Raw genomic sequence first — 11,314 nt, 5'->3', positions numbered from 1 at the left:
TTTTAATTTGTAATTTCCCCTCCCCCCTCCATGACTTTTAGGTACACATAACTTATGTCATTTATTTATGGTCTTTTATACCTAGTTTGTAAAATTGTAAAATAGCAAACAATGCAAACATTTGCATTTGAAAATAATAAAGTAGTTGCTGTACAAACCTGAAACGGACTATTTCTAGTTACTGCGCTCTTTATAATTTAGTGTTTATCAAGAGCAGATACAAGTTCAGAACTTGGAGTAATAATCCTGGTGTTTGCCCCAAAGGGGTTAATTCTCTTCAGATTTCACAGGAACACATTCCCAAAGAGCATTTAAACTTCGTAACTCCTGAGCTTACGTTAAAGCACATTACTTTTGCTTGTTACCATCTGGATTGTTCTGTGTGCCGAAGATTTGTAATGTGGGAAGGATGCTGCAGTCAGGCTCACCTTGTGAATGATATCAGTGCTTCTTCCTTGGAGACCAAGTAGCATCCATGGGCACTATGCCTGAGAAAAAAAATGCAGGATTATAATGTTGTTTCACTGGCATGCCTGGGGCCAGCTGGGAATAGTTTCCCTCCTGTCTCCTGCTGTCTGGACCTTGCCTGGGGCCAGACTTCACCTCAGCAGAAATCCTACAGTTTTCAAAGCTTCCTTTGGGCCAGGGTTTTGCCTCTATTGGGGCGCTGTGACCTTGCTGCTGAGTTACTGCACTTGTTGCTCTGTGGCATACGTCTGCATGATTCAGCGGGCTCGTGTTGGAGGCTCACAACCAGAGAGGGTGAAAGGAGCAGGAGAGAGGGAAGTGAGAAACTGAGGGACAAAATGTAACCCAGAGGTGTGAGGGTGTTGGGAGCAGCAGAAAATGGAGACGGAAAGTTTCTGTGACGAGGGCTTCAAGCCAGAGACAAGTGAGTAGATATTGCGTAAAGGATATTGGTGTGTAATGGCAGCAGATGTATGGACACGTGCTGCGTATTCTGAGTGCCAAGAGTGTAATGTCCTGAACTGTCACTTCTTTACAATACTGCTGCTTAGTTTAGGATGTACAGGCTTTTTGGCACTTTAACTATGTAAATTACACATGTCCATGGTTCACAGGTACCACAGGAAGGATGGTGGCTCCTCTAGAAATTTTCAGAAGCTTTTGACTTCTCTATTTGGAAAATACTTTGAACCAAATTCTTGGAAAGATTCCAATGATGCCAAGGGAACTATATCATACAGTGCTGGTCCCAAGAAAGTCCCAATGGCACTGAGTTATTGTAATTGAAAAGCAAGTCCGCTGTGTCCTTTTGTACCTGGGAGAGCAAGCCAGCCCCACTGGGTGTTTCTCTGGTGCCTGTATTCAGCCAGTTAGTGTATTAGGAGAGAACGTGTCGTAGCTGGCAAAACAGATTCCATTTCACACACTCAAAGAAGTTTTACAAATTCTTTAGTTTTATTACAAAATGCAAGGAAAACCTTTAAATCATTTTACAAAAATACCATTTCAAAATGTTCAGTGAGGACTGAACACGTAGGTACTCTGCCTCCTCTTTCTGACTGCTCTTTTTCCCTTTTAGCTCCCAAATCTAAGAAATCAAAACGTTCTACCCCCATGGTTTAATTTTCTTCCAAGTATATGAATTTTACCGAAATATTTCCTTACCAAAAAGACATTTGTTCTCTCTCTGCCCCTTATTCTTTCCACATATTTATACAGGAGCATGAGGCAAGCAAATCTATTTACGTATAAAGCGTATATATTTGCATCTCAGTGGCAACGTGCATAGCTGCCCATGAGCTGCGCATGGAGTAATGTGAAGAGCAGACATGATTTATCTAGAGACATTGGGGCTGTTGTAGACAGGTCAAGGAAAACAAAATGGTTTTTGACAATTGGGAAGAAAAAAAATAAAAGCATGTTATGCTCTAAATCAACAACTTGATTAAAACTAGAGCTGCATTTGAGGCCTTGACCTTAGTTATTCTACCCTTTCCCTTGCAAGGAAGTACCCTTGGGCCATTGACTGATTCTCTGTTGAATAGGTTGCAGACCTCTGACATATCTTATTTCTGGCAACGGCCCTGAACGTAATTCTTTGTTTACAGGAGCCTCCGAGAAAGTTACATGAATATGTAGACATTTTCTTCAAAAAATAAAAACAAAACCTAAAGCATTCCTTTCCAATCAGCTTAGTAAAATGTATTCTCCATGGGTGGATGGAGATAGTAGCTACATTAACCTACTTTTATACACATTTATATAGAGAGCAATTATATTCCAGTAATCTGCTGTGGATTACTAGCCTGTAACCAGACCAACAAAAGATAATGAAATCCTTGTTTTTATAGTGTTCTTGAATTTACTCATGATTCTGTTCCATAAACTCTTGTAATGAATTAAATGGGCTGAGGCATTCTGGCATTCAGTTTTTGAAAGCTGTTTTTAAAATACAAAAGAAGTGCGGGTCAGCAGAACAAAACCACCATCAGGAGCCCTGCTTTCCTCCCAGTTCTGCCCAGGTAACCTTCCTCCCATGGGGTCAATAACTAAGATCTCAGGGCCGGGCAATACAGGGCTGTTAGGCAATTACAGGTGCAGGTAGATTCTTACTGCCAACATTTTAATGATGCTTTAGAGCTGCTTAACCAAGGGGTGCAGCAGCTCACATAATGACATCCCGCTTCGCAGTTGGATTTTCAGCCTTGCATTAAGTGTCTTGCTGATGAAGCTCCCAAAACATCTCCATCATCATCATCGGGGGAGGGGGAATTTTTCGGAAGCCAACCATCACAGCAAGAAGCTGTGTAAGCTAAGAGAGGTTTGAAAGCTATTGAGGGACTTGTGCTGCTCTGGTGCCTCTTGCCTTTGAGTCTGCTGCAGACCTTGTCCTAAACCAATCTCAATGAGAGCTGCCCGAGGCAGGTTCTGCCCTTGCAGGCCCTTCTTCCTTCCTGCCTCTCGTGGCCTTCATAAGCAGTTCTCTCACAACAAACTATCACTGGGATGGTGGCTTTCACAGAAACTATCTTTCTACTTGGGCCTTCTGTCACCCTGAGCAGGATCGAAGGTACATGAGGGTCCTTCAGTGAGAGAAGGGATTGATGCATGTCCCTTATCCTGGGAGATGCTCTCTGAGCTCCTGCTCGTTGAAGGCTGAGGGAAGGTCATTAGTTCTAGGACAGTATCAGCATTTAGGCTGTTCAGCAGCTGTGGCTGGCCAGGTCATATATGCTTTGAAAATACAGACATATGGGGGCTGGGTGGGCATCAGAAATAGAGACTTAAATGGGTTTAAATCCAAAAGTCCCTTAAAAGCTCTGGCCTCAGATTTTCAGGAATGCTGTGGAGCTCGGTGCCATCTCATTGCCGTGTGTCAGTGGGATCACCAGGGAACTCAACATTTAAAAATTCAGCATGAGAATCCCCAGAGAAGCAAGGGAGTGCTCGGTGTATGTGCTTACCTCATTAATCTGTGTCTGAGAGCTTACCTGAGCCCTTCCAGCTAGCAGATTTGCACTATATGACAAGTATTAAAGAGCATTTACGTTCACCTTTCTGAAAGATTGGCTAAAAATCCCTTGGAAAAAAATGCTTCTGGAAAAAAATATGGGGTTAAAATGGAATGATGATGTTCTTCTTCACTTAAAGAGGCTGCTGGATTGATTGAAGCCGCATGATGTGAAAGGCCTGGCAAAGTGACATTGACAATAAGAAAATAAGGACAAATGAGTTGATCTGTTTCCACGGGTGGTATAAACTGATTTCACTGGGACTGCCCTGACTTGCATCAGTTTAAGGATCTAGTCCTTAGCTACATGAAACTTTAGGTAATTTTTATTTTTCTTTTAACCAGAAAAATATATTCCAAAGTGGTCATTTTGTCTATTATATCTTCTTTTTTTATGTGACCATTATTCATATTAGAAGTACATGTTTAACAATGCAAAATTATGGTATCCAGGGAGAGACAGGAAGGTTTCTGTAGAGTCCTCGAACTTCTCTTTGTCGGCTTTGTTTTCAGGTTCACATTCTGACAGCAGATGAGTTTTGTTTGGCCAAATGGTTAGGATTGCAACAAGTCCTCAGAGACCTGTTTTTGTCATTCTTGCAGACTCTCTCAGAGTGCGCCATTAAGGCTGTTGAAAGGGCAGGACATCCATGTATCATTCAACTATTTTTGATCTCTTGCACCCACAGATGGAAGAAAGAAATGGAAACCTAAACAGACCCCTCATGACATTAAATGACTTGCTGACTGGGCTGATCCCTCACAGAGGGAAAGCAGCTTAATAAGCTGGTTCTTATTTTTAGAGCAGCATCAGTAGAGCAGTTGCTGCTGCGTCAAGATTCACCCACTATGATGCTGTTCCACGCCACGTGCACTTTCCTGGTAGCTCCTGCTGCACTGGGTGAGGCAGGGAACGGGGCCCAGGCCAGTGGCTGCTGCTGAATGTTTGCAGGCAGCATCTCCGCTCTGCCTGTGCCCAAGGATACTGTTTTCCTCAGTGTGACCAGCTTCAAAACCTGATGTCTAGAAACTTCTATTACACAGGTGTTGCCTCACTTTCCACCTGCTTTTGCCTTCACACCAGGCTGCAGCCTGCTGAGAGCTACCTTCGACTCCCCCAGGGTTTTGGAGGCGATTAGCTTTGGAGCTGGTTAGTTTTGGAGCCGGTTTGTCATCCTGAACAGGTGAAAGAGATCATCAAAATTTTTTTAATCAGCTTTGAAAGTGGGTGTAGTTGATCCAGGAACAAAAAGCATTCACCAACTGCTAAATCCAATCAACCGTGGGTGACTGATTACTTTTAGCTTACTTAATTGATTGACTGTGGCATTTCTATGAAGGAGCTATTCTGAAACCCAAGGAAGTCCACACAACTGTTTCAATTCTGGGAATAACTTGTAAGTTATGTGTTAAACCTGTGTTTGAATTCAACAGTATTGAGAATTATAAGCAAAATATACAGATGGGTGTGTGAGAGCTGTGCTGGATTAGAACGAGTGTTTTTTTTTCTCTTGCTTAGTAACAAGTGAAATGGTAGGAGGAACAAGTTGATGGATCCTTTGAAAAGTGTTTGAGGAGTTTTTACCAGTAACAAGTTCCTGTGATATTGCCTGGTAGCACCCAGCAGTGGAGGTTTCAAAAAGAGGCTCCTTTCATCCTAGCAAGGTAGTACGAAATCTGTTTATATCTTCATGTGTATGAGGTTGCCTTGTATACACACATGTGCACGAAAACAGCTTTGTTCTTGCTGCCTGTCGTGGTGCCATGCTGAGCATCTCACCTCCAATCCACCCGTGTCTCTGGCAGAATGACTGCTGAAGTTACGTTTGGCATTGCACTGACATGCCAAGTGTGCCAGCGTGCAAGAGCTGGAGATCCTCTGGAGGATATGACCATAAGCTCATTGTGTACATGGGCTTGCCTGTCCCAGGACCACCCTTAGGACACAATTCAGATAGGCTTTGTAATACCTATGTCAGTTTTTACTGTTGTTTTTACTTCACTGGCAACTGCTTTTACTTGCACAACTGAAAATGAACTTGTCAAGTGCCAAAGTACAATTTCCACAGCAAGGCTGCTGCCAGTGTGTGTTCTAGGGCCAGTTATTAATGTCATTATTGTTTATTTTCAACACAGCAAGACAACTCCAGCTGGCAACGAATGTGCATAATAAACAGGGATGCTTCTGGTATGATACAGAGTAACATGTCAAAAGGTGACTCAGATCCAAACAAAGGTACAAGCCCTCATTCAGCAGGACTCATTCATCACTCTCAGCTTTCAGGCATATCTGGTGATGGGCTCTCATGAGACCAATGGAGAACATTTTAATAAATACTACTGAACCTGTAGGAATATTTGCTGCGAGTGAGCAGAGACCTGAGGAGCAATCACTTCCCTGTAAAATGCAGACTTCTTCCTGGTGCAGCCTCTTTAATAACAGTGAGAAATGTCTTGGGAGCATTTTAATACAAAACTCAAACCAAACAGAAACCCTAACCTCATTCTTATGAAAGAACATAAGTAAAACACGAATCTGTCTCTGAGCTTGACTTGAAGAGTTTGAGTGGGTCTGATGACATTAAAATGATGGGAGTTAGTTGGTAAAATTCTTTCTCTGGGGCCACTTGTTATCCATGCATAGGGGTAGTCTGGTTAAGAAGACACATACGCTGCTGCCATTGCATCTTTCTGCTACTCTGACTCCAACTACTTTATGTTTGCTTCAGTCTGTGGTAAACGCACCTAGTGGTCTCCATCATGACCTTTGCAAGGTGGATAAAACCAGCAGTGGTCAGTGTACATCTAGCATTTGCCAGCTGTGGAAATTACCCAAGGTGTATCCTAGCTGCCGGGCATCTCTTAATTGCAAGCCACAATTGCAGTGCTCCCATGCTCTTGACTCCTCAGTCAACCAGTAGTGCTTGGAAGGTGAAAAGGAGCTCACAAGAAGGCAGTTCCCTGAAGGTACAAGGTAGGTTTTTCCTCTTCGTGCTGGGCGGCAGGTCTGGGAGTTGTTATGGTGTCAGGATAAAAACATTTTGCCTCTATGTGAATTAACTGTAGAAGCAGCAAGGACCCTTCTCAACTGCAGTGTGCTTCCAGGCTCAGCCAGGGAGGGACCTGAGTCCTGTGTGTCTTGGGGTCTCCTGAGGGATAATGTTCTTGGGCTCAGAAGCTGGGAAGCACCAGATCTGAAGGCTTTGGCTGGTGATTCAGTGTTGGTTATGTTTTGTACTATAGTAAAATCTTTAGTTGGTCATTTGCTTACTGAAGGGCTGGGGAAAGCAGCAAACAACAAACAAATGTGGCTTAAATCAGAAACACCTGCAGAATCACGCTCTGTGTGTGGGTGTATTTTAACTGGAAGCAGGGGCATTTTTTTTTTTAGGTTATAGTTTTGCAGTTTGTTGAAAACCGATATGGTGTCCTCACAAAGTTAATTGTTGTCAAACACTGAGAGAGCTGAAATAAGCTTTTGTGATTCACAGCGGAGGAAGAAAAGCTGAATGGGCTTGGTTTGTGTTCCAGAAGTGAATATGGCCAGTTCTAAGCCTGAGATCAGATTTGTATTTGTTAACCAAAGAAACCAGATACAGCAATAAATAAAGCAAAGGCTTAGCCTGGACTGTCAGTGGAATCACTAGGTATCCTTGGCAGGCTTTGCCTGAAATTCTCCTCTCTCCAGAAACCTGCACATTTTCATTTGAAAAATTGCATTAACTGGTAGCTAATCCACATAGTGTTATCAGCTGTGCCAGTACTGGGTTTCTTCACCTGTGCTTGAGTCTTCAGTCCCTCAGTGTGCTCATTCTTGACGAAGACAACCTCAGGTCAAAGTTGGTCTGATACAGTCCTGGTTTATTGTTTTGTTGTTTATTGTTGGGTTGGTTGTTTTTTTTTATTGCTGTCTTCCTATGCTTGTCCTAAGTGATTCATATTTCCAATTCTCCAGCTCCCATTTATGTCATTTTTTCTTCTCTGCTGTCATTAAACCTCCCTCATCCCTCACTCTTAAATTGCCACTGGTGAGGATTTTCCATTTTCCCAAGTCCTGAATGCACTATGATTTCCTGGCAGCTCTGCTGTCATTACAGGACTGGAGAGGCTTGTGCTTGTCATAATGACATACATCCAGAGAGCATCGCTACAGTATCTAATGCAGATACAAACATAATTCAAGAATAAATGAAAAGCCGTTCTACTTAAATTATTGAGGAAATAAAGACAATGAGCTGTCGGGTGCTGGAATGTTTCCTCTCTTTGTTCACAAAGAAAGCAGTTGCTCAACATCATGCATATCCTTATTTGTGGGCTCTGTGTTCTGAGGATGAATTTTCCCCTTTGTGTCACTGAGAAGCTGTATGTGGTATTGTCAGTAGACACAGGACTGCCCAGGCAATTCCAAGTATTCATGTAACCCAAACAGCTTCCTAGCACAGGACAAGTCAGTAGATGATTTCTGTAACACTCTTATTTTCCTGCTGGAATATAAATCTTTTGTTCATCGACCCTTGTTCTGATTTTTATTGACTGTCGAGCAAACTTATGCTAATGCTAAGCCCTTTCTGCTTGTATTAAAAAGGGATTTCCATGGACTTACAAGCTTACCTTTTTGAATCAGAATGACATGTTGGTTTATCCCATAATCTTTAATATCTCATTATCAGCAGGAACAGCATATGGAATCTTAAATTGAGCAACTGGGGGTCTTATTTGTGAACAAATTGTGTTCATTGTAAAGTTTGAGCTTATGCAAGAAACCCATGCCTCTTCCATATGTAACTGCATTAGCTAGCATTCATCCTTGCAGATAAAGTGACTTGCAGTTGAGTATTTACCTAGGGCAGTATTGGTGGGATTGTTTCATCTTGCAGCTTTTTCTTTTTGGCGTCAGCATTGTGTTCTGGGGCTTTGGTTCAAGGGGGAACCAGTTAAAGCAGCTGCATTTCAGCTGTGTCCTCATTTGTAGATACTATTCAGTATTATAGTGTTGCTCTTTTTGTTTATATATCATTTTGTAATCCAAACTGGATTGTTTTAATGGATTTGCTGAAGAGCATAGCCAAGCATTCAGCTCATGAACTGTCCTCTTTGATTCATTGCTTTTTTAAATTCAGTGTGTGACTGGGCAACTGAGTTGTATGGGTTTTGTTTTTTTTTTTTTTTATGTTGCCTGAATCAATCAAACTTTCTCAGCAAGAAACTGTAATTTAAAAGAAAAATGCACAAAACTGAAAACCCTGTTAATATTCTATGACCCAGATTTCCAGAAGTGTGAAGCAGCCTTAAAGATGGCTTTAGAAGTCAGCTGGGGTTTCCTTGGCGTGAAATAGCACAGAGCTAGTGCAGTTTGTCTTGCAGCACTTTAGTTCAGACCAAGCATTGTAAGCAGGTATAAATCTGTGCAGCTCTGATGAGTTAGGAGGTTGTCTTTGCTTCAGTCTGGGCTCCAGGCTTTGAAAAGCTTGTCTAAGAGTAGGAGGTGGCTGGGGCAGAGCTGCAGCCAGGCTGAGAAACAAAAAAGAAACCAAGAGAGAGAAAGAGAAAAAGAGCAGAGAAAAAACTTGTAACAAAAAAATGTGGAAAAAAGCATGTTACAAAGTTTTTCAAAGAGGAGAATCTGCTCATATTTAGAGTTGTCAGAATGAAAAGTGAAGTCACAAATTAACAGTGCTTGTTTTGTTCTGATGAATTAAAAATGCATGACTGTATTTACTAATTATCAAAACAAAAGATAATCTAAAAATGAGAATAATGTTGTATGTTAAAGAGTTCAGAATGTGGACAGTGGATTCAAGACATCCCTGGACATGGCCCAAGATGGGGAGCAGAAGTTTGTGATGCATTAATGTCCTGGGTTCAGCAGTAGCAGTCATTTTTCCCCTTCTTGGTAGCTGGTGCAGTGCAGTGTTTTGATTTTCGGCCTGGGAACAGAGCTGATAACAAGGATGTTTTGGTTTGGCCAAGGACTTTGTGAGCCTCATGCTCTGCCAGGGAGGAGGGGAAGCCAGGAGGAAGCAGAGACAGGACACCTGACCCAAACTGACCAAAGAGGTATTCCATACCACAGCACGTCATGCCCAGGATGTAACTGGGAGTTAGCCGGAAGGGCTGGGAAACTACAGGGTTGGAGGAGGTATCGGTCGGAGCTTGGTCGGGCTTGGGGGGCGAGTTATCGGTCAGCTGGTGCTGAGGTGTTGTATTCTCTTCCCTTGTTATTTCCTTTATCATTATTATCATTGGTGGTAGCAGTAGTGATTTGTGTTATACCTTAGTTACTAAACTGTTCTTATCTCAACCCGTGGGAGTTGCATTCTTTTCAATTCTCCTCTCCGTCCCTCCGGGAGTAGGGGGAGGGAAAGAAGGGGGGGGGGTGAGTGAACGAGTTACCTGACTGGGTTTAAACCACGACAATTGCATACATCCCTCCTGCACATCTGATTTGGGGCTGTTACTTCTCTAGATTTGTATATTTTAAAAGCCTCAGCTCCTTCCTTGCTGAAGATGAGGAGATTACTTTTTATCTTTGTTATAATTGGACATAAGTAAAGCAAATTCCTGACAAAGCAAAAAACCAAGCATTTTTCTTGTATTACTTTTCAGAGAACACATATTTTTAAGGGTTCAGAGGGCTCTGCAAGTCAAGAGTCAGAGCTAAGAAACTGAAAAGGTGAGAGATGGAGGGGAAATTGTGGTGCAGAAGAATGGCAGAGTGCTGGCTGGGAAAAACAATAATGAATATTATTGCTTTCTGGGTAGAATGAAAGGGCTGTGCCCTTGGCTGGTGTTAATTGGCCTAACTCCTCTAAAGTTGGTAGAGGATTGATTCACAGCAGCTCTAATCCTCGCGTTAAATCCCAGCCCCACTGGGAGATTTATCATTGTCTTCAAAAGAAGAAAGGTTTTTAACCTATATGCAATTTTATTCAGTCACCCAGTGAATCTCTTAATAGTAAAAGTACTTGGCTCAGCCAGTACTCCCCTGTGGGAAGGATGGGGTTCAGACTGCTTGGTGAACTAGAAATGTGGAATGAGCTTTCTGGAAAAATTGTTGAAAAACTTCTGAACAAGCCTCTGTCTACTTTCCATGGTTTACGTTCTATGACAGATATTATTCAAAACTGCTGAATTGTCAAATTTTTAAATCAAACCCAGGTGAAAACTTCACGGTTTAGCTTGTTTATCTAAGAAGGGTTTGAGTCTACTTTGAACCTATGGCAACGAATAATGTGTTCTCGCGTAGTCAGGTACGCAACTGAGCTACTGTTAACCAAACACAGGATCACATGCATAAATCTCATTTTTATTACATGGCATGTGCAGGAAGCAAGGGTTGATCCTTGCTTATCACAGGATAAGTTCAAGGAAGCCAGACATCACTGTAAGGTGTGAACCAGGCCAGCTGATTGGGGGTGATGAGATTTAATGACAGAAATGGCAAGAAGTACAGTCCTAAACTGGTGTAAATCTCCACCTGATGGAGACAACATGGGATTGGCCTTTAGCTTGTCCCTAGGCACACTGACGTGATTTCAGAGCTGCCACAGCCATAAAACCCCTAAGGGACAGGAAAACTTCAAAACAGCATCAAGCTCCCATTTTTTGTATCTTTTGTATTTTTGCCATGGTTTGCAGCTTCTGAACCATCAGAAAGCCAGAATAGCAACCTAAATGCAACTTGGTTTTGTGGTTTCAGACATTGTCTACTCTTCTATTTAACTATGTGGAACTGTAACCTGTGTATACAGAATATTGACACATTCGTAAATATCTCACTCATACAGTAAATTTAAGATACTAAACACAACTTCCCTTAGGAATAAACTTGGCTTT

This window comes from Pezoporus wallicus, unplaced genomic scaffold (genome assembly GCF_028554395.1).
Source record: "Pezoporus wallicus isolate ANWC-B61680 ecotype Strahan unplaced genomic scaffold, APGP_CSIRO_Pwel_v1 contig_360, whole genome shotgun sequence".
In the NCBI taxonomy this organism is placed as follows: Eukaryota; Metazoa; Chordata; class Aves; order Psittaciformes; family Psittacidae; genus Pezoporus; species Pezoporus wallicus.
Note: the sequence above shows the minus strand (reverse complement) of the source record.